This window comes from Xiphophorus maculatus, chromosome 3 (genome assembly GCF_002775205.1).
Source record: "Xiphophorus maculatus strain JP 163 A chromosome 3, X_maculatus-5.0-male, whole genome shotgun sequence".
Taxonomy (NCBI): domain Eukaryota; kingdom Metazoa; phylum Chordata; class Actinopteri; order Cyprinodontiformes; family Poeciliidae; genus Xiphophorus; species Xiphophorus maculatus.
The window spans coordinates 21,564,257-21,588,138 of NC_036445.1; the positions used below are offsets into that span (position 1 = coordinate 21,564,257).

At 36.9% G+C, this 23,882-nt stretch overlaps 1 long non-coding RNA gene across 6 annotated transcripts in view; it reads left to right on the top strand.

The window, feature by feature from the left end:
- LOC111608197 overlaps positions 1 to 23,882 on the top strand; it is a 126,181-nt gene that overhangs the window by 93,152 nt on the left and 9,147 nt on the right. For all 6 annotated transcript variants that reach the window (XR_002752589.1, XR_002752593.1, XR_002752588.1 and 3 more), the window contains 2 exons: positions 755 to 817; positions 15,298 to 15,340. This is a non-coding gene — a long non-coding RNA (uncharacterized LOC111608197). The remainder of the gene's footprint in view (positions 1 to 754; positions 818 to 15,297; positions 15,341 to 23,882) is intronic.

The window sequence follows — 23,882 nt, forward strand, 5'->3', positions numbered from 1 at the left end:
ATTTCATTCCTGATCCAGTAGAACTTTTATACCCCTCCTCCCAGTTTGCACAAATCCCTCTCAATGCAAATACGTCTTACATTTCAGATTTTGCTATGGTTTGTATCTAAGGAGATACGAGCATAAAACTTCTCACAAATGCTTACGATTAGATGCTTATCAATTTCAGAGGCGGAGCCATTTGAAAATGCAATTGCCATAGCAATAGTTGTTAGGTAATCAGTTTTGCATATTAACCGACCACTGAAAATAACTTTCATAACCTGATTTTATCTGTTTAAATATTATCAACCCAGCTGGTTGCCCCATTATGGTTTTGTCCCCCTTTAGGTACGAGCTAATACAAAGCGTATGCAAAATGTCCAGGATCATATAGTTTAATCAGCTTCAAAGTGATAAATCTATTGAACATATGGAATTGGTCAAGGAGCAATAGGACCAGCTCATTAAACCTGTCATCCTCTGTACAGTAGTAAAGAGTTGGGAACTAAACTCAAGTTTTTCTTTTTTGATGACTGCAAAGAAAGAGTTTTGGTAAAAAAAAAAAAAAGAGCCATCTTCTCATTTCTTTAGATGCCACATGAAAAAAAAATGCACATATTGATCGACACGGTAAGGTGAAGGAATAGAGAACAAATACAAACATCTAAAGTGAAACAACTTGTGACAAAGTGGACTCTTGCAAACTTCAAATCACAAACTGGTTTCCACTCCGGGACCACTTTTTAATAATTAACCGGTTCCTCTGTTACAGGCCCCTGTCATTGTGGCCCACGTTGGCAGAAGACCACCTCACAGGGATTTTCCTCTTCACCAGGTAACCACAAAGAGGAAAAGAATCACATTATCCACATGTACAGTGCCCTCATCCGCCCACACACGTAAGCCCTCTGCACTACACAGCGCTGACCACCACCGAGGCAGGAAACCCAGAAACGCGCACACACGCATAGCATATTATCTTTATGAGGTGTTATACATCGGTGACCACCAACACAGGGTCTCAGTGTTCCCTAATCCACACTGTGTCTGAAAAGGCCGCTTCATGCAGTTGAGGGATTACATTGTCGGATTAATGGGAGTTTTAATTTGAGTCATTGTTGGAACTCTTGGCCGTAAGAATAGGTGGGGAAATAATACCAGTACTTTCTGAATGAAATTAAATGTGAAATACATTCAACTTTCATCTTTTTATTTTAGAAATAAACCAGAAAAAAGTTAACTTTGTAAGATCAGAAACTGTTTTTAGTTTTTGTCTAATAGTAATAAAAATATTACTATGAGGCATGTATCTGATTTTACCAGACATTTATTTGACAAGAAGTTAAAAGGCCATAGTTGTTCATATATTATACACAAAGAAGCTACAGCTTTTAAAAACTACTAAATGAAAAGAACATGGCATCCTCATTGTTTTTTAAATTAGGCTGGTCATGTTTACCATAAAAAACTGAGTGAGTTCTGTATAAATACAAAGAATTTGAATTATCAGAATCAGAGGGTCTATTCTTGAAAATTAACATTCAATGGGAATGTGTGGCCACTTTTTGACAACACAGAAATGGATAACGTAAAGATCGTAAACACAAAGATTTTATAAGCTAGAGACTTTTTTGAACTCTTGAAGGAAACAAGTGAAAAGGTCAAATGTCTCTTCACAAAAGGAATTTGATTGTTGAAAACATGTTTTGACCCAGGATGATAAAAACAATTATAATAAATTTAAAGGAAGAGTCAACCCAAAACTAAACAGATGAGGAAACAAGACGGCTCACAACACAGCCAGAGCACAGAGGTTGCTTAAAAGAATCAAGATAAGAAAATGCTTAAACCAGTTTTATATTTTATGTTTCTTCTGTCAGTACAAAACACTGAAAGATTTCTCCAGTCTGTGTGAAATCAGGACCAACTAGCAAAACCACTGCATGACTTGCTAATTTAAGACAATCTATTCTGGTGACTTCTATTGAAAGTATCATGCCAACACATGTTCAAATCTGAGTTCTGCTGGTCAGAAATGGAGCACAAACATTTATCACTTTATGAATTCAATTTTTAGCTGGAAACTTTGCTTTAGTTCATTTTGTCTTGGTTGGACATTGTGTTATATATTTATGTCTGAGTTTGGCTTCTCCAGTGTAAAATCACCACTCTTTGTTAAGCTGTGGTTTTATTCTCAGCAGCCTGCTGCATTTTTTTCTTCTTATTTTTTGCATACAATTTTCTCAATTTGGGTCATGCCTTTTGCTAAATCCCTCCACACCACTGAAAACAGTTGAAAAAGTGATACAAAATGTCCTTCAACTGTCGTATAGCGTCTCCCAATCATTTCCATCTGAACATCAGATTACAGATTCGTTTAAATATTATCCACAGTTTGGCTTAATCTTGTTTTCATTTTTGACTGATGCCCTTTAATGTAGTAAATGGCAGAAACCTGCTATAAAATGGCTAAATAATGCATATATACCAGAGACATAGATGCATTATGTCCCCTAAAATGGAACAGAACCATAACTCTGGTTGGATAAAAAATACTCTAATTTTATCTTTCTCATGAGGAGACAGCCCAGTAAAAAATAAAACTGACCATTCCTTTTTTTTTCTCATTTGGTTCCCAAAGCAGAACTAAATGGCTTTCTTAATCTGCTGTTTGTCATTTTAATTTGTTCTTTAAATGAAACACAAAATTCAACATATGTATCAAACAGGAGAATATGAAATGCACAATCATCCATTTCTTCCCTCCTTTTCTCATTTAAAGCTTGTGGAACAAATGAATTTCATTATTAAGATTAAATGAAACCACTCGTACAATCAGCTTCTGGATAGACTGCTGTTTTACCGGTCTCAAACTGAGAGTCACTGCTGAGTTCCACATGTAGTCCAGACTGCATTTATTTAGAAAATTAAACGATTTTGTTCTTTTAACTTCAGTTGTGGACGGTGCTGGCTTTTAAGTAACAGTTCAAATTAAGTTCAAAATTAATTTAGAGCAAAATTGTCGGCCACTGTATTTTTTTATTTTAAAGATCATTCTGTCTGAAAAGGTTTTCTCTAAATATCACCCAGCAGAAAGTTGCAGTGAGCATTGGATCATATGATGAATGCTCATCCGGTACTTATATATTGTTTTACTCCACAGTAAGCTGAAACTGAATTATCCATGTCCTTTACACATTTTTACTTTTTAGTTCAACTTTTTGACCCTTGCTCAGCATTGTCTATTCACTTTTATAACCCAGGCACAATATTGCCTAAAAGCCTGGATTTCAACGTTTGAAGTATGTGGGTGAAATACATGACATTCCGGCATCACCTTTTAATGTATCTGGTACAGTAGCATGTTGGTGTGTGAGTATATGTGACAGATGAAAGAATATTTGGAAAATTTCTGTGCAAAAAAGCACAGCCCCCGGTCAAAAACAACCAATCAGAGGCAGGAGGAAGGTCTTGGTGCTGTCAGTCATCCTCACGTGTGTGCTGCTAAATGTGCTTATGACAGAAAAGCAACTTACCGTTCCAATAAAACTGTTTATCTGCCATCGCTGGTAGTAGCTTGAGCATTCATGACTGGCTCTTATTTTCTATCCTTGTGTTTGTAGCATGTATTGTTAATATTTTTGCTAGGTCTTGCTCATATGGTACAAGCATGGTAACTATCGGCCTCCTTTGGGTATATAAATGTAGTTCCAGATTTTCAGTTGCTCTTTAATGTGATTTGTCTTGTGTTTTATCCAAGCCGTTTATTTTTACGGAAGCCATATGTTAGCTTTCCTTTTTGTAAATGCTTCCACAGCTATAGCTTAGTTTTGTAAATCTATTTTTTATTTTATTTTTTTTCCAACATGCTTCTGGAGAGTTGCTTCTCTCTGAGTCATTCTGGTTTAATGCGATCCTCATTTCCCTTTGACGAGTTTCTCAGACATTCAGAAAAGCATTGTAACTATACTATGATGGCAATCCAATAAATAAAGAAAAAAAGGCTATTGTTTGGACGGCGCTGTTGGCGACACAATTTGTTGCTTTCTCTGGGGGAGTGATTAGAGGTCATGTTTACAAACCACTGCTGTACATGCATGTCCATTGAAGTGAACTCAGGATTTCACAGCGGCACCAGTTTACCCATGCAAAAACTCTGAAAAGCTTCAACACTCTCAGTGAGTCGTCAGGTTCATACAAAGCTGTGCATCTTTGAAAGGGGCTTAAAAAGCAGCCTTGTCAGCAGGAGAGGTCTTCATAACAATGAGCTCACAAGATTCACAAAAAAAGCTAAATCCCCAACAAGCCTCCCAAATAAAAATCAAAGTTCTTCAAAATTACAAACAAATGTTTTGAAAACATGAACTGTAAAAGAACCAGGCCACTTCCCTGTTGCAAATTGGTGATTACAATGCAGACAAAGGCCGCGTGATAGACATTATGGGCATGTATAGAGGAGAACTACGTGAAGTCACAGCTCAGACATTTCATTGTTTGGTATCTCAGCAATTCTAAATCTATTTCTGTTGCAAACAAATTTCAATGTAGAGAGGTGGAATATCTTTTAATACTTCCGTAAATAACTCAAATAACTCAAAACCTTTGAGCTTGGACAACACTAGACATTGAGATCTCCCAGAAATAAAAGGTAAAGGCTGGGAGGGAAAACCAAAGAAAGGCGCATTTAGGGAATGCAAAGTGTTTAGCCAAACATTTTATTTAGTGGATCTATACCATTTGTTAAGAACCCCTATTTGAACTTATGTTTGTTCAAAGTCCATTTTAATGCTGATTCAAAGTGGCATTCTAAGTATGCATCCGGAAATCTGACCTAATTGTTCCCAGTATGGAACCCAATTTACAATCTGTAAAAGCGTAACACTTCAGTGACAGTAAAATTATGAGTACATTCAGAGATGTAAACCACTTTAGCAATATATTTTTTATTTACCAAAATCAGAGTTCAGAAATGCGACAAATATAAGAGGCAGGTTCCTTTCCTAATGAAATACAATCACTTGTATGCATATTAGACATTACTGGTTTGTGAGATGACTGTCTCTGGCTTCACTCTCATACAATTTACACTGGTGTCTTGTCGAAATGATGTTTCTACATTGTTGGGTTTTTTTAACAATAAGCTATATAAATTTATAAACTTAAGTCTATTTTTGCATCTTTCCAGCCTAAAGTTGTTGTGTGCCTAAAAATAGAAAACATCACAACTAATTATGATGCAGTGCAGTTTGTGCTCGACCGTCCACTCCATACCTACTCACCAACTTGGCTCTTTGACCCCACTCACATACAGTACAGACCAAAAGTTTGGACACACAGTTGTGTCCAAACTTTTGGTCTGTACTGTATGTCATCAACATCTATTGTCGGTAAACTGAGTAGGCCATGACTGAGCTATATACAGGTGGGAGCTCATTAAAACGTAGATGGCGGCTCCTCACGGAAAACTTTCGGACATGGTGCAGGACGTGTTAATTTAGCAGTCTGTCCTAAGGCACTAAAAGGCCACAAATTGATCTGATTGGACTATCCTCAAACAAAGTTATTACCTGCACGTCATACCCTAGTTGATAAATACTTTAATTAAAAGTCTTTGTTAAAATCAGACACTTCAGTCTCCATCGCTCTCTTTCTCTTTAATGATTTTTGTGGAATCTAGATTGATGGCTACAGACTGACTGTATCCAAGATAAACAATTCAACTCCTAGTTTTTGATTTATAATTAAAGCTACCTAGACTAAATGGTTCTGACAATCTGTATTAAAAAAGATTTCTGCTTTTCATTTATATTTTTTTTCCAATGTAATCCCACACACTGCTCTTTCATTATTTTAAATTAATCACCAGCTTTGCATATCTCTGCTGCTGCTGCTAGTCACATAATTTATTTTTTTCAAGTCGTTAGAGAAAGAAAACATCACCCCAGAGTACAAAATGAGTCTGTTTTGGCCCAGGTTGTTTCTGCTTTTTGACTGCTTCAAATCTTTGAATACGTTTTTCCCAGACCTGAAATGCGCTGTCAGTGTGATCGTCCATCATACAATACAGACCATCACCAGATCATTCAGGATGCATGTTTGCTCTGCAGATCTGTGTTGCTGCACATAGTTGCAGAGAGCATATTCCTCGCAGGGCTGTCTGTTCATCACTAGACGTCCTCTGCGTTAATTGAAATTAAACAGTATTGTAAGCAGAAATAGATCTATTATTGCAATATTTTAAAAGAAACAGCCTTTCTTTTTCTACATTTATTATCATAACTAAACAAAATCTTTTATTTTGATACTAGTTTGTTTTTAAAAGCTGTGATTTATTTAAAATGTGTGATTGGATAGCTAGCAACTGTAATGCAATGTGCCTTAAATGGCAAAGCTTTGCTTCTTCTCCAAAACAGTTTTTTGTGCCAGAACATAGCCAGATTGGAACCAAATATAGTCCCTGAAATAAAATGTTTTAAGCACTGAATTGGGATGTACTTCAAAAATCAGCAAATTGGGGCATCCTTGTTGATATGGAGATGGGTTTGGCAGGGAAAATGGCACGCCTCGAGATTATGCTAAAAAATACACATTTGAAACAAAATCTGATGCTGTAAGGAGGAAATTGGGGCTAAATTGGCACATTTTTCCTGCTTAAGTTAATTGTGAGCTTGCTATTGTGAGGGCGTTGCAGGATGACAGATTGGTGAGGGCTGACACATGTTTTTGGAGGAGTTTAAAATTCAAATGCTCCTCGTGTGTGAATACAGACACCTGGAGTAGTCGGGGGGGGGGGGGGGGGGGGGAGAAGAGGGATTCAAGTGTGTCTGTGTCGATGGTGGTTTGCATTTACCCATAACCCTCTCTGTCCCTGCCTCTCTTACTTTCAGTGTCTCTCCAGTCTTTTGAGTGTTACGTCTACAGAATGATTAAAATTCACCCTGGTATGAAAAAAAAAGTAATGTTGCCACATTTAAAAAAAAAAGAAGTTTCAAGTACGAAGGCAGGATTTATATTTGTTTGAGCTCCTGGGTACAGATGATCTCCGAGCTATTAAAATTTCAGTCATCGGTAATACCCTCCCACCTTCCTCTTCTATCTTCCTGTTCGAGTCTCCCTCAATAGAACTTTCACATTTGCAGTAATATGTGCTTCTTTGTGTCAGTTCAGTTCATTTTATTGGCACATGGGTGCGATCCGTCGTCCTTCTCCATCTTTGTTCGTTTTGTTCCTCCTCTCGCTCTGCGTCACCATCCCTTCCTCGCTTCTCCCTCTCAAAATCTGGCATGGAACTGAGACAGAAGAGAGCCTGCTGTTTTTCTGACACACTCTTCCTTTCCCAAATCAAAACCAACTGAGGCGAAATCAGGTTATTACCTTAGCTGTGTGTTTTTTTTTTCTCCCTCTTTCCCTCTCGCCTATTCTTCCGTTTTTGCTCAAGGTCTATGAAATCTTACGGTTTGAAAAGAAAGGCCAGCTGCTCTCTGAGACGAGCGGGTGTGAGCTAGATTTGAAAGAATGGCTGCATAAATAAGCCAGAAAAAAAATACATACGAAAGTGGGAGATGGATGTTTGACGGGGTGTGTTACCGAGTGTGTGGTGGTGTGCATCTTGTTGTATACCTTCACGGAATACACTGCCCGTCACATACAAAGTTGCATCGTGTGTGATCACATTTGCGTGGTTACTTGTGGTGACACAACATCTTTGTATTTTAAGCTGTTTCCTTCTTCAAACAGAAACAAAGGGAGACCACATTGTTAAACTGTTTATTATGCATAGACACTCCATGTGTAAATGAAACAACTTTCCTGAGTAACTATTAAGTGTTTATCACAAGTTTTAATGCTGTAGAAAGAAACAGTGACTTACGTAAATGAGAATCCAGCTTTATTTTCCTTCACATTTACACTGCAGCAAATACCAGTTTACAGAAACACCATGCTAGTTTGACAAGCATTCGTTTGTATTTAAAATCACAGCAGAGAGCAAGGGGAGGAGGGTGACCAGCACATACAGAAGCATGATTCACGGTACTAAGACCCTCCTCCTCTTTCTGATTGTTTTTTTTTCTGACTGGGAAAAGTGTATTTGTGCAGATGGCTGTAGGACCAGAGGGAGAAAGCGGAGGAGGTTGACTTTTCCCCCCCCACAGATTATCTGTTCCATACTGTCACAACATAGTAGCAGTTTGAAAAATATGTAAAATAATATAGATTTTCTTGAAAAGTTATGTACTGCAGCTTTAAATTTGTACTTTTAAGCCAAAACATATATGCCATGGTAGGAAATAATGAGACAGCAGTTTATGGTTGAGATATTAGTGCTGTTTTTGTAATGAGTTTTAAACTCACTGACAGGGTGGCATTTTGGAAAGAGATTACAAGTGTGCTGTTTAAAAGAAAAAATAATCTAGACTTCTACCACTAACTTGTGTTGTGCACAGCTTGTATTGTAAGAGCACATAGTTTGATTTAGATTTAAATGTATTTAACAACTTTTGACCAAGCCTATGGAATATTCCTGCTGCGGAGGACCTAGATGGACACAGATGGGATAAAGAGCCTTTAAAAAATGGGACATGGCAAAACGTTGATGGAGAGTAGTCCGAAACATCAAGGCCAGTTGGTATGGTATGGCAAGTGGACGTTAACAATCACATCTAAAGAAGGACAGGAAATTTCAGGGATGGCTGCATCTGTGACAGATGATGAGAGGAGACAGGAGAGCGGGGAAAGGTTGGCACAAAATGCAATAACCTCAGGTCAGAGGCAAATATGCAGCCGGTAGAAATGATGGGTAAAATGATGAAAGAAAATCTAAATTGATCAATATTTTAACCTCCAATAAAAATTGATACAGGAAATTTAAAAAAGGAAGTCGCTCAAAGAGCAGTACAGGAACAACTTCAAGTTTTCTTGGTTGGGCTTGGTGGGCACAAAGAATTATTGCAGACTGTTTTATAGATTTTTCTAAGGTAACATCTAACCTCAAGTTTGTCATGAGTTCTAAAAAAATAATAATTTCACTAGGTTTAATTGCATGTACATTTGCTATTTGTAAATTGTGTTTAGTGGTGCAACAAAATCTCAAGGGTTAAGATCAAATAAAGGCTGGTTTCAATTATTTTGGATTTATAAGAAGAAAATTAGTAAAACATTCTGCATTTCTCATTTTCCTAAAACTGATTTTGTAAGTTTCCAGCAAAGGTTTGAACTATGTTAAATCACCATGAAAAACACTTGCTTGTATGAAGATATTGAAGTTTTTCTTTAGTTTGTCAATAATTTTTCCAAGTAAGAAGTGTGACCTTATTCTACTTTGTGTGGTGCTGGCATGTTTTCCATTTTCTGAGTTTTTTTGTTGTTGTTGTCTTTTATGCTTTTATTTCCATCCATAATCCATAATCTTGCTGGATTTATTGGTTATTTTAATGTGTAAAGTTGGAATTTGTAGATGGATTGCTAAGCAAAGAAGCCTAAATAACAACAAGCTGAATAATTGTGGTGCCTAACAGACTTATTTTTTTTTAGTAAAGAGACTGTGAGCTGAATAAAACGCTGTGTTCAAAACTCTAAATTATGTATGAAAAAAGTGCCTCCAACAACCCCTGCATCAGGATCAAACCAATTACATTTTTAGTTTGAATGGACACACTATTGATCCACTCCTCTGCCTCTAGTTATTCACATGTCGAAAGAAAAAGTCACTTTTATCTGTAGTTTCAAAAATATTTTAATAAACTGCTGTGTGTGGGTGTCCTTCATATATTCAGATGAGCCAAAATCAGATTAAAAAGTCCACATATTTGCTATTTAATAGCAAACACCTTTCAGCTAGAAATAACTCTGAATCAAATGTTCATTTTGAAAATTTAATTTAGAACCTAAGCAAATCCATCTCTGGATTTGATGAAAGAAATGAATTCATGACTTCCACAAAAATCCCGTCAGTTTCTTGGTTCTGGGTAGGGCCTAAACAAGGCCACTGCATTCATCCCAGAAGCCTTAGCTCTCTCACCTGTGCAAATTACTGTGTGTAAACAGACAGGATCGCACTAGTTTCATGTGGTTAGCCACTTCCCCAGCTGGGACTGGCTGTGCTTGGGAGAAATAAGCCATTTCCTGCTCACTGAGGGAAAGATATGCCTAACTGTAACACACTGTAATTTTTTCCAGATGGTGGGTGGATTTTATCTTGTTGGAGTTTGTGTAGTGCTCAACAGGACACATGCTCACTAATGCAGAATCTACTATGCATATGCTTTTATTAACTATACATTAGACTACACTTAAGGCATTCTGGAACTAAATAAAATGCCATTTAAAATCAGTCTGAAGCAGAAGATGAAACAAGTAAACAATATCAAAATTTATTGTAATCTAGTTTTAAGCTATTAAATTACAACCAGAGTTATGGTGGAATGGTCCAGATCGAAGCATATTTATGTCCAAGAATGGCCCAGTCAAAGCTTATATCTAAATCCAACTGAAAAGACTTGAGATCTTTTTTTCCACAGACACGCTCTGTCTAATTTGTCTGTGCTTGTGCTTCATTTCCATCTTTAGATGTGCAAAGCTGATTTGAATGCTTGGAAAACTTTTCAGATTTTACTTTGTATAAATATATCAGTATTACATTGTTTTTTTTTTCTACTTTACTACTAAATGATACTTTGTGTTGGTCTATCAGGCAAAATTTAAGTTCAAATAGTTCAAGGTCTGTGTTTGTAACATGAGAAAATGTCAAAAATTTCACTTTTTCTGTAAAAATGAGTTAAGATTAAGTAAGTAGCCATATTTGTGTAGCAAATTTCTGACCTATAAAGATCAACATAATTTGTCTTGATTGCCAGTACGCTTGTCTTCCCCATTTTGAGGACCTTCAAGGATAAATTGGCCTCTGTGTCACATCAGATTTTTACCCCACAGGAACTTACTGTTCACTATGTGATAGTTCCCTTGACACTATGATCACTTTAACATTTCAAATTGAAAACATGTTTTATTTACATTCATTTTAGGACTGCCACTTGTAGTGACCGGTGATATATCTCAGAACAATTATTTTTCTAAAACTGAGGTTTTTAAAGAAACTGAACGAATCTCCAAATATTATTATTTTTTTCTTTTTGAGAATATACAGATGAAACAATAGATTCTTTTTTTTCAGTGCTTTTACATACAGCATTTTTACCCAGGGAATCATAGTTGTTGAGGGTACTGTACATCTTCCATGCTTAAAAGAAGCAATGCTGCAAGGTCATTCAGACCCAGCTCTACTTACCCCGCCTGACCTTGTGTTTGCATGAGTGTGCACATCATGTGTGTTTGTGGGATGAAAAGGCATTCCAGCCAATGTGAGGGCATGTCCAGGCTAATCCTCCGTCCATAACACAGACAGTTAAGTTTCCATGACCTCAGCTTCATGCTGTTCAGACATACAGAGCCACACACATTGCATAGAGACACACACTTGTTTTTGCCTTTTTTTGTTTTGCCTGCCGGCTGTCACCTCTTGCTGATGCATCCTTTCTCTGAGTTGCAACATTTTGTCAATTACTGTTAAGTTTATTATTTGGGGAAAAGTGAATGTTCTGTAATACCACAGGATTTCTGTCATCTCCAGAACAATTATGTCAATTAGCTCACATTAAAATGCTTTCCAGAGACGGCTTTCTTGGCTAATAACAGTCCAATGAAGTGACAAGTAAGCAATTAATCTCACTGTAATTGCTCAGTAGGTAAAGCCAATCCGTCACAATTAGTCCTCTCCCTGCTTTATTCCTTGCTGTCAGCATGCATTCTGTATTCAGAAAACTCACTCACCACTTGTCAATCAAATATAAATTTACCCTTTCTCTCCTCAAGGGACAGAGTTGAGTTCCACTATGTTGACATCATGGTGATGCAGCTGGTCTGCACATCTGACTTCTACCATAACATAGGGAGCTGCTTTACAGTAAAAGTCGATTCCTGGAAATTATAAGGTAGAGGGCTCTGGTGGATGAGTGCAAAGTAAATATAAATGATGTTTCCAGAGCCGATCTAAGTTCAATCTTTCCAAGCACTGGGCTGAATGTTAAAAATATAAAACTGGTGCTTGCAGCTGATGTCAAGATTCAGAGGGGCAAACCCTGGTTTTGTGTTTTAGGCTGTATATGATACTCTATACTGCCAGATCACTTTGCCACATGTGAGAGTCTGCCTTTGAACTGACAGCTCTACAAACTCAAAAGCTATGATATGTCTTGTGTGATTTATAGTGTGTGCAACTTTCTGCTTCTGGCAAAGAACCTTTTACCCATTGACAGAGAAAACACACAGTGAAATAAAGCAAAATGCCAAACAGCTGCTCCATAACAAGAAAAAAAATATCTAAATCAGCTTTTGCATCTTGTATTGGAAGTGTTTTCTTCTTCCTTTTTACTTCTTGGTGTTGTGTGGTTTTAACAAGACTCAAAACACCTCATCTGCAGACCAAAAATGTCTTCCTATGCTTGTCAGCAGGTCATGTATTTTCTATCTTCCCTTGTGATGGTAGGACATGAAGATATATAATCTTTAATTGAAGATTTAAAGGATTGTTGGCTTTTTGTAACATCTTTTCTTGACGTGGTGGTGGCAATGTTACAATATGCTTCTCTTTCCTGAGGAGGTCAGAGTTGACAGGAAAGAGAAAGAGGCCAAATACAGTGCAACCTTGGTATAAACTGTTAAAAAGCTGCTAAAGATTATGTTTTCTTTCCATAATAATGGCTTTTTATAATGGCTGGTACAGGTCTATCATTCTTCAACTTCCCCTTCCCTGTTTGGTTTAATCTCAAAATGATTTTTTTTGTGCAGGATTTTAAGTCTTTTTATTGTGGAACCAATTAAAACCATTGCCTTTCACTGATTTGACTGCTGACATCCACCAAGTACAGATTGAAAGCACTAAGTTGTACTTTTATTTCCCAGCTTTAACTGAAACAACAGAGCGCTGAAAAGTGGCATTCGTTAAAAGCGGCAATTTTGTGAGCTAGATACATTACAATTCCATCCCATAATTTCAAATATTGCCTGAAAGTACAGTTTTTTTTCCCCTTTGAAATGTTTAATTGTTCCTCAGCTGATTTGCCTTTTTTTCACTCTTGTTCCCACCACTAATTAAGACTGGAATTTGACTGTTGATGGCTTTACTGCAGGATCAGAACACACCCAGCCATTATAAAAAACCCAGGGACCCATAATGTGGTGTTGACTTGGCAACTAAAAACCAAGGGGTGGAGAATCTGAAGGAGGGGACCAGAGCTGCTGACTGTTTCTCTTGGTAGCTCAGAATTTTTCCCCATGGCCCCTTTCCTCATTTTGCTTGTCATGAGACGTTTTCTCTCTCCCCTTCTTTGAAAATGTTTTCTGTTTGTTTCTTCTGCTCTCTGGCATTTTTTTCAGCTCGTTGTCTTTTCTCTTGACCTCTTGTCTCACCTCCTTCTTTCACACCCAGTTCTCTCTCACAAAGCTTGTATTCTGCCTCCTTCCCTTCTTGCCACAATAGGATCTAATATGAACTTTTGACAGGAACCAAGATCTTTGTTTTATTGCCAGTGTTTCTGTGAATGCCCTCATAAATCTAATGCTGTAACGCTTTTGAGACGCCCTCCAGTCGTTGCAACCGAACACACACCCCTACACACGCAGGCATATGCTCTCCTTCTAATTCCAACCCCTCCACTTTTTCTCACTTTTCTTCACTTAACCCCAAACACATTCGCAATTGTACACATAGATGTGTGAATGTGGGCTTTTAGGTTGCTTGTGTTCACATCAGATGCAGCAGCCTCAATGTTTGCATGCAGTTTTCACTGGCTCCAGTCCACCACAACGAGCCCATGGGAATTTGTGTATCAGCATCTTCTCAAAAGGCTCTTGGGCGTTCGAGTGATAAATAGAGCACAGGAAGAAAGTAGAGAACATAAAGTCACTGGCTGCAGTGACTTTGTGTTAACAAAGATTTTCTGATGTTACATCTGCTCTAGATTTTTTGAGTTTGATGGTAAAAATGTAAAAAAAAAAAAAAAAAGTGATATGGTTTAAGAGAGCAGAGTGAATAAGCTCAAGACCAAATTTAATGTTTCCATTGTTCACATTTTATGTGCATTTTGTCATGCTACAACCGCAAACTTTATAACTTTATATAATCTGCTGGTAGTGTACATGACAGCCCAATACAGAGGTCTACAGAGGGGAAATGACAGTCTTAAGATTTTTACAGATAAAAAAAATTTGAAATGTATGATGGGCACGTGTATTTAGCACCCTTTACTCTGATACCCCTAAAGAAAATGATAGAAACTGTGGTCACTGAAGAAAAATATATAATACTGGAAAAAAAATTTGCAGTTATTTTGTAAACAGCAAGAAAAGAAAATCAGTATCTAAGTGTGTAAAGCAAGCTGAGTTATACACGCAAAGACCTAAAGTTGTACTTGCAGAAAAATGTGATTGACTCAGGAAAGTGAATACAATTGCACACTGTGCACACTTTATCATTTTCAATTTTTAAACTGTGAGCAATAACTGTCTATCCATGTCAAAATTACACACAAATTTTATTTGATCCATGATTTAAAATATAGACGTTACAAATACAGTGACGTTGGTGGTTGTAAGATAATACCCAAAAAGTTTAAAGCGTGTAGATACTTTTGTAAGGCGCTGTGCACATTTCATCATCCTAAGTTCAGGTTCAACTTTATTCACATGTATGTTGCTACTGACATGTACATTGCTGGCGGCCATATGATGCACAATATTGGTAGCTACAATCAAAATTTGAAGCATATGTTCCATCCGGTTATGCTACAGATACTCTGCTACTGCAGAGTTGTCAAATAGAAACGTATCTTGGCCACAAATGTGGTGCATTTCAGCAATAACAGGTGGAGTTTTTAAGGTCAGTGTCATCACTCGGCCTGCAAGCATACACACACACACGCAGACCCTCCACCACACAAGGACACACCTACCAAGGGAAACAGTTGTGCACATGACATTTGCTTGACCTAAAAGGGAGCATTATTGTTGCAGGGGACTTCACATAAATAAAACATACAGAGTGTTGGAAAGGTACGGTGACCCTTATTTATCTCAGAGGCACAGCATTTATCACCGGACTTGACTTTAATAAAGTTTTGGCGTTTTGTCACATGCATAATGTTCAAAGGAGATATAAACATTTCCTGTGGCACAGGGTGAGCTTTCGTTTTTAACCTGAGAGCAGAAACACAAACCGGTGCATGTAATCCGAGAATGTAAACATGCTTCTCTTTCTGTCAGGTGTGGCAGACTGAGATTCAGTGGCAACATCTACACAGAGATGGTAAGTTATGATGCCACTTTATTTTCTTATTTTCAGATATTTATTCACATAACATATTCTGCTGCCTTGTTCTTTTCTTTTTTTTTCATTTCACTTTATCGACTTTCTTGCTATAATGCATATTTTCTTTTCGCCTATGTCCTTATCACTCATTGCTTCTGCACGCTCTCAGATAATTGCATAAATAATGTACATCACGTTAATCCTCAACTTGCCTCTTGCTTCTCTTGTTCTCTGCTTCCTTTCTCTCTCAGGTTGGGAAGATTTTTCTCAACCTTGTCACCTCTCCTTCCCCCTGTCTCTCTTCCTGTTGCTGTGCCTCGGGTTAAGCTCTTTCTATCTGTCTGTCTCCTCCTTTCTCTCTAATTACACTGTTCTCAGCTCCAACTCAGTACCTTCCCATGGGTTTGAATGTCACTAAGTAAAGACTAACTGAATGGCCTTTTTGTGTTTTGCAATGTGGGAAATTTTGCCTTATTTATTTTGCATGTATGTGTGAACCTGTGTGTTTCCATGTTAGTCGTGTGTGTGTTTATCATATTGTCCTGCATTTTTAAAATAAAATTGTAAATTATTTATACTTCTTCATCTTTCTATTGCTAAAAATTATGCTGGAATAAGTAGCATATTGGCACCACTGCTTCTGAATGTATGCATTCAGAAGTATACATTCTGCTTCTGAATGTATTCAGAAGCAGAATGTACATACATATCTACAGTATGTATGTACATACAGTACATAGATATGTAGATATGTGCACATCTATGTATTTAAATACATACATATATATGTATGTATTTAAATACATACATATATATGTATGTATGTAAATACATAGATAAATGTATGTATTTAAATACATACATATGTATGTATTTAAATACATAGATAAATGTATGTATCTATACATACATTTGAGTATGTATAGATACATACTCAAATGTCTATACATTGACCCAATTTTAGAGGTAATTATTGGCATGCAAACACTCTATCTGCATTGATAAAAAAAAATCCCTCACCTCAACAAGTCAAATGCTGGATTTTTCATTATTAGTTTAGTTAATGATCTCTTGAAGCCACTCATAGATGGTGATGTGGGACACTGTATACAGGATGATTAGCATATGCTCTGCTGATCATTATGTAAACGCAAACAAAAATACAAAGATGCAGAACAAAATTGAGCTCATCATAATGTGTTTTTCATAAATGCTAAATAATATTCTTTCACATTTAGATCATTGTGCTAGATTTTGTCATGCTAACGTAAAACTCACACCCAATGTTTCCATATTGTCATCGCAAGAAAATATGTTTTCTATGGACAGATTTCAACTGTCAACAGAAAAAATATAAAGCTTTACTTCACAGCTGTTTCTGTTTTTCTTTGTCTGACAATACAGGCTTAAAATCGTAAAAAAAACAACAAATGGAATTCAATTAGTTTTCATTCTTTTGTACCTTCCATCATGTCCTATGGTTGGATTTTCTCATGTATAGCAATTACATGTTGAAAGCTAGAAAAAAAAAACTTTGGTCACATAAAAAAAATATGTCAAAACATTGCACAAGGCTATTTTCATAGTAAAAGAGAGAGAAAAACGTATCACCTTTGGCTCTGTTAACTAATTTCATTTTGCCTATTCTGTTTTCATTGTTCAAAGGTTTGGTTCATCTCCAACAAACCTACTAATCTAACTTCAAAGGGGTTCCAGTCATGTTATGGCAGGTTTTCAAAACTGTGATAAGGAAAACACTCTCATGCTTAAAGCCTTCTCCTCTGTCCCTCTGGTCAAAACTCATAAATACTTTGGGCCGTTGGTTCACTGGCAATCAAAATTAGAATTGGTCTCATTTTTCACTGTCAGCCACTTCCTTTGCAAAAGCAAATAAGTGCATGGACCACACTCAGACAAAGACAGAAGCGGCAAGACATTGAAAAACACAACCATGGCATTTTTGTTAACAACAATTAGAAAAGATTGTATTCTGACGAACTCTGACTGAAACTGCTGAAAGACTGTTTGTCTAACAGGGCTGATGATTCATCAAGTGCTTCCCTGTCACTTGTATGACACATGCCATACAGGCTGCTTCTTGTTGTCCAGGAATAGCTTGTGAAATTACCTTCTTCGGTGAATCACATGGTTCTGGTGCCTCTGAGAGAATGTTTTGACAGAGAAGACTACTATTCTTTTAAAAACAGATATAAACATTTGTTTGCCAGTTTGTTTAATAGTTAAAATACAAGAAAAGTGAAAAACCAACAGACTCATAACCAGTTTACAGGGGAGCATAGAAATGGACTCATTTATCTCCTTCCCGGCTATTAGCAATGTGGGCTGCTGTTGGTGTCAAGCTCTCAATTACACAGAAAAAGCTGGAAGACATTACATTCTGTCTATTACTTACATTTCCAAACCATACAGAACAAATGTGTTCGAGTGGGTTGTTTACAACCCATCAAATATGGAGCGGCACCATCATTTCTTTGGGATCATTCTTTATTCTATATTTATGCTAACGTGTAAAATTATTAAACCAAAATTATTTCTTTGTAGCTCTTCTCCAAGCAGGCAAAATTTCTTGTCACATTTTACAACAACAGCAGCAGCAAATGTCTGTAAGTGACATTTAATTTACTTTTAAGATATTTTTAAGTTAAGTATGATTCAAAATTTTAAACCTGATAGAATGATAAAGAAACCTACTTAAATTAATGGTTTTAATTTACTATTGTCAATCTAAACTTAATATTTAACTATTAAAATCACTGTTTTAATCCCCAGCCTCCTGAAATATACACTTCCGACATCCGTCATGATTAATCATTTGCCTCAAATGATTAAGTGACGCAGTTGCAAAGGGTTAATAGTTTGAGTCAGAACTGTCCTGACAGTTTCCATAGCAATGATCAGAAGCAAGACATTCCCCCAGAACTACAGTGAGCTCATTGTAGCTATGACGACTTCTATGACATAGATCTATGTAGGCCTGTCGCGATAAACGATAAATCAATTAATCGTACGATAAATTAAAGCTATCGACGTCATTTTAATTTATCGGCATTATCGTCTCTTCCGACCTTTTTCTCTTTCAGCTAATGAGACTGAATGAAAAAGGGCTCAACTCCGGTGCTGTCCACTGACCCTCCCTTCCTCATTTCCTTAGTGTAAAGCCCAGCGCACACTGCACGATCTTAGAGCTGCCAGCCCATTGTCGGCTCATTTTCAAAACCTGAGACCACACATTAGCCGACAGAAATCCTAGGTATAACGGTTCGATCGGGTTCGTTCCTGCCATGTGGTGTCCAACAATGGGCACAAAATAATGGCTACAAGTCCAGTGAACTAATTTTAAAACCAGGAATTAATCAATGCTTTACTACAGTCTACCTGCAATGCATGTGGCTAGAGTCAGCGTAAAGTCCTGACCGAATGAAAATCATTATAACCTGTTTACCTCACGTTAACGAAGAACAGCTGAAAAGTTACCGGGTTTATCAACTGCAGTAGCAATTTCGCTCCAACTCCTCCTCTTGTCATTTCTATATTCTTTGCATGTTAAATAAACATTAATGTTGTTTCCAGTATCATCTCCAATGTCGCTGGACTTTGGGTTGCTCCGTGTCAGCTGTTTGGGATTCCCCTCCGTAATTTCCCCTCAGAAAACACGGAGGAGAATCCTCGCTTTCTGATTGGCTACCTGTCACATTCAACAGGCTGCGTTAAAGCTCCCAGTGGGGAAAAACCCCTGATTTAGATCGGAGCGGCAACGACGATCTACCGTAACACACCACACAATCTTAGAAAGACCAACGTTTTAAGATTGTCATAAGGGGAAAAATAGGAGCAAAAAATCTGTAGTGTGAACTATTGCATCAGGTAGTCGATGTGCCCATCTAATTATTACTGAAGGGCAACATAATATACAGACTTCATAATCTGCACTCTTTTGGTTGAATGCAGTATTTATTTCCACTTTGGCTTTATGTTGTTTAGTTTTTTTTCCAGTGCATTTTTTGTTAATGGAGACTGAGAATCCATTTTATTTTTGTTTTTGTTTATTTTGTTTATCAGTTCCAGTGTTTAGTGTTCTTTTGAAAATAAAGTGTATCTAACTTTGGCAGGAAATCACATGCATTATTACGTAATTTCCATTAAATCAGTGTAAAAAGATCTTCAAACAATATTATTGTTTATCACAATAATTTTTGAGACAATTAATCGCTCAGCAAAATTTGCTATCGTGACAGGCCTAGATCTATGTGTAACGGGTACCAGGGTTCCGGACCCGTCAGCAGCAGATAAAGCTGAAAAATGTATGAAAATGAGCACATGGGAGACGTAGTCTGTGTTGCTCCAATTTCTCTCAGCTTATTTATTGAACAAACCAGCTCATTTAACTGTCAATACAGCCCAATTTATAGTTCAGTAATTTACTGTACATATTAAACATTTCCATCATTGACATAAACATCAACATTAGCATTCCTTAAACCAGAAATAATCAAATAACCTCATATTTTGTCCCAATTCCCTCAGGTAACATGTACCTTCAATTCACTGCACTTAATATGCATATTTAATCACACACGGTGACATATTTAATGGGCATGTATCTAAAGTTATTGTAAACTGGCATAACTATACTAGAATTCAAACTACTTTAATTAAGTGAATGCATTACGTCACAATTTAACCTTTCACCATTGTTTATAACACAAATAAACCCTGGAGCCTGATCTACATATCCCGCTATCATCTGCCGCTAGTGTGCTAACCAACTAGCATCACGGCATGTTAGCTACTCCCTCTAGCCACTGCTGGCTCCGAAATACAATAAACTATTTCGATATCTTTACACTTTGACGCATTTGCTTAAACATTTCTCGAACGGTACCAAATAATTAAAAAAAGTACTTTATTAAAACGAACTTGCAGGTTATTCTCACCTGAAAAATGTATGAAAATGAGCACATCGGAGACGCAGTCTGTGTTGCTCCAATTTCTCTCAGCTTATGAGAAAACGGCAGAGCAACAGGCAGCTCAGAGTCTCCATGCGCCACCTACTGGTGAAACACCATTACTACACCCATCGTCAAAGAAATGCATGCTCCTTTTTTTCTATTGTGAGCACACACCCGTGGGCGTCACATATGTCATAGATCAAAGAACATCTGGGCTTATGAATTCTTCCATCTCAAAACATCAGGTATTCTACAAGAAGCACTTTGACCTTAGGACTCTTTTTTGCAAGGATTTTTAACATGGAAAAGCTCTTAGCAGCCACCCTGTTTTTTCCTGTGTCTTTTGGCGTCGGTTATCTTATAACCACCGGAGTGAGGAAAGCTATCACCACATTATTTCCTGGTGTTGAATTTGACACTAGCACTAACTATGAAGACGAGAATATGGAGTACGACGATTATCTTTTTAATGTTTGTCCGGCTGGAAAGCAAAATTCACACAATGGAGAAAACTCAGAGGAAACTGAGTTTTCAGAAGAGGACACACGTGAAGAAACTTCCCCGGCTGGGGAAGTTTACTGGGAAGAAAAGCAAACATCAGAGCAAACTTCAGAGGTTGAATCCAAAGATCCAACAAATTCTACATTAAAAGACATTACCCATCTCGTAATGGAAAATTACCGTAAATCTCCCAAGGTCCAAAGACCTATCTTACCTGGCTGCAACATCTGCAATGAGAAGGAAAGACGTCACGCTGAAATTAGGAAACATTTGCGCAGACGTCAAACAGAAAAATTTTGTTGCACCACATTTTAAATGACACCATTTTACATTTGTCACACTCCTCCTGATTTCGTCTTGGTCCAGTCTGTTGTCCAGATGAACACTGAGGTGTTCATATTGTTCAACAACCATCACTTCTTCTCCCATCTAAAAACTCAACCTCTGCTTTAACAAAAGCAGCTTTAGAAGACTGGACCCAAGAAGAGAAATCTGTCCCAGGGAACGATTTCTCTGATCCCAAAAAAGAAATTTCCCCGGCTGGGGAAACTTCAGAGGTCGAGTCCAAAGACTCAACCGCTGCTTTAACTAAAGCAGAGGTTGAGTTTTTAGATGGGAGAAGAAGTGATGGTTGTTATGAACACCTCAGTGTTTGTCTGGACAACAGACTGGACCAAGATAGGTCTTTGGACCTTGGGAGATTTGATGGAAATTGGGTTTGATTTAATCTTGTTCCTCCTGAAATCAGCAATCATCTCCTTTGTTCTCTGGTGCTCAACCTCTGCTTTGTGATTGCACTGTTGCCTTGCAGCAAATAAAGTCTTGGGTTTGAATCCCAGCCTGGTTCTTTATGAGGTTTGCATGTTCTCCATGTGCATTAATGGGTTCTCTCCGGGTGCTCCGGCTTCCTCCCACAGTATAAAAAGACTTTGTGCACACTACTGTAGATAATAAATGGATGATGGAATTTTTTTTTTATTAAATTAAATTTTATTTTAAAAAATTTCCCAATTAAATTCTTGATTAATATGGGTTGTTGCTATGTTGTTGTACGGTGTTTTAAGATCTTGTTCAATGTGCTCCTTTTTTTTTTTTTTTACTTTGAGCCCCAGCCCCTCCACAGGTCTCTGCACGGCCCTGCTTTGATATATAAAGGTGTGGGGATGAACTGTCAGTCTGAACTAAGAAAACAATGTCTTATTTTAAAGCCTTATGAATAGATACATTTAAAACTGTGTTTAAATAGTCAATTTATTTACAATAAAACTAATTAAGTAGGGAATGATCTACTTTGCGGTCATATTGAAATTCCTCTTATGATTTTTAATACATGATATTGTGCACTAGAAATTATTTTTATGATAAAGTAAAATTATCACACAGATCACTATGATTAAGTTGACTGAACATGGTTTGTTAGGTTAAAAAACACCAACATCATTAGGTGTTGGTGTTCATTGTCATTGTTTAAGCTTCATGCTTCTTGGCGTATTTAATTTGTGTTGCATTGAAAATTTGTTTTATCAGTTGTATACAGTAATGTTAGACAAAATGTAGGTTACATTACTTCTAAATATATTAGTAAAAGGAAAAAAAAAGCTAAAATTGAATATTTTCCTAAACAGTCACTGTACAGACATAACACAATTAGATTTGTTGGCAAGTGTTTTTTTTTTTTTTTTAACATTTGTAAGGATTTTTCAGCGTTGTGTCCTTTGACATTAATTCCCCAATTAATTTTTGAAGTCTGCATTGTCAGACAATTTCTATACAGTATAGAATGCATTGATATCAATTTGTTAGTTTTTTTTTTCATTTTTGGTTTTGGTTTGTGTTTTCTTCGACACTCCTGCTGACATTTGAAGTTTAATTGAAACAGACTCAGAACAACACTAGACTCATGTTGAAAAAGTAACCAAGATGGCTCCATAGTAATTGTAGCTTCTAGTGCAGAAATTAAGGGTCAGTCAATGTCTATTTGTTTTTCTAACAGAGTTGAAACTAAATTAAAAACAAGATTCTGAGTTTATGTCACCAAACCTTTACTTGTTGATGGATAGAAGATTCAAATGGCTCAGAAAATTTTCCATTTAAGTTTCATCTTAAGCAATATCCATGTTTTAGTGGACAGGACCTGATCTTTTTTCAAATTACACAATACGCCTATTTTCACAAAATGATTGATACTTTTCTATTTTGCCAAACATGGCACAAATCATGACTCATGACAATCAATGAATGAAGGGTTCTCAGTTCAGATTCATGTAAAACGACAGCTTGAGCGCGAGCACAAGAGTCTCTTACAAGTAGAGGCATAACTATTTCATTGTTGCTTATTAAAAAAAACTGTGTGTAAAAAGTGCTTCCTTTATAAATATAGTAATTGTCTTAAGTTTAAAATAGATTGCTACAATAAGCACCTATGAACTTATGCATTGAAGTGATATTTCTGCTGAAAGAGTAAAAGCAGCTGATCTGTCATGTTTTGTGTCAGCCATGTTTGGCATTTATTCTGGTGTTACTTCATAAGATGCGAAATAATGAGGACTTATTACTAAAGTAATGTGATTCTCATGTCATGTTCAAAATACAAAGATACCTCACTACTTATATCTACTACTCTGGCATTTATAAAGTGCAGAAAAAATGTAATTCCTTACAGATTTCACGTGTTTGTGTGTATGTTTTAGCAATGTCTTTGAATTCTTGTCCTGACTGATGCATGTCACAGTCATTCTTATCTGTTCAAAAATTGTATTTTAAATTGGGGATCAATGTGTCACTTTTCTAAACTTTCTGTTGCCAAACAGGTTCTATGTAATGGATTTCTTGTTTTTAAGAGACTATGGTCATGTGAAACTTAACTCGGTACCGAATACACGCAGCGTGTTTTATAGCTGTACCTATGCAGTATTGTGTAGCACAACCTTAAAAAAGTGACGTCAAAGTAAAACGGCGAGGACTCTTATCTATCACAAAGATCTGTTTGCGAACGATAAGGTTTCGCATGCTGCTACAGTTAAAACCAAAGGGTGGAAATACTTTAATCAACAGACAGACAATGGCTT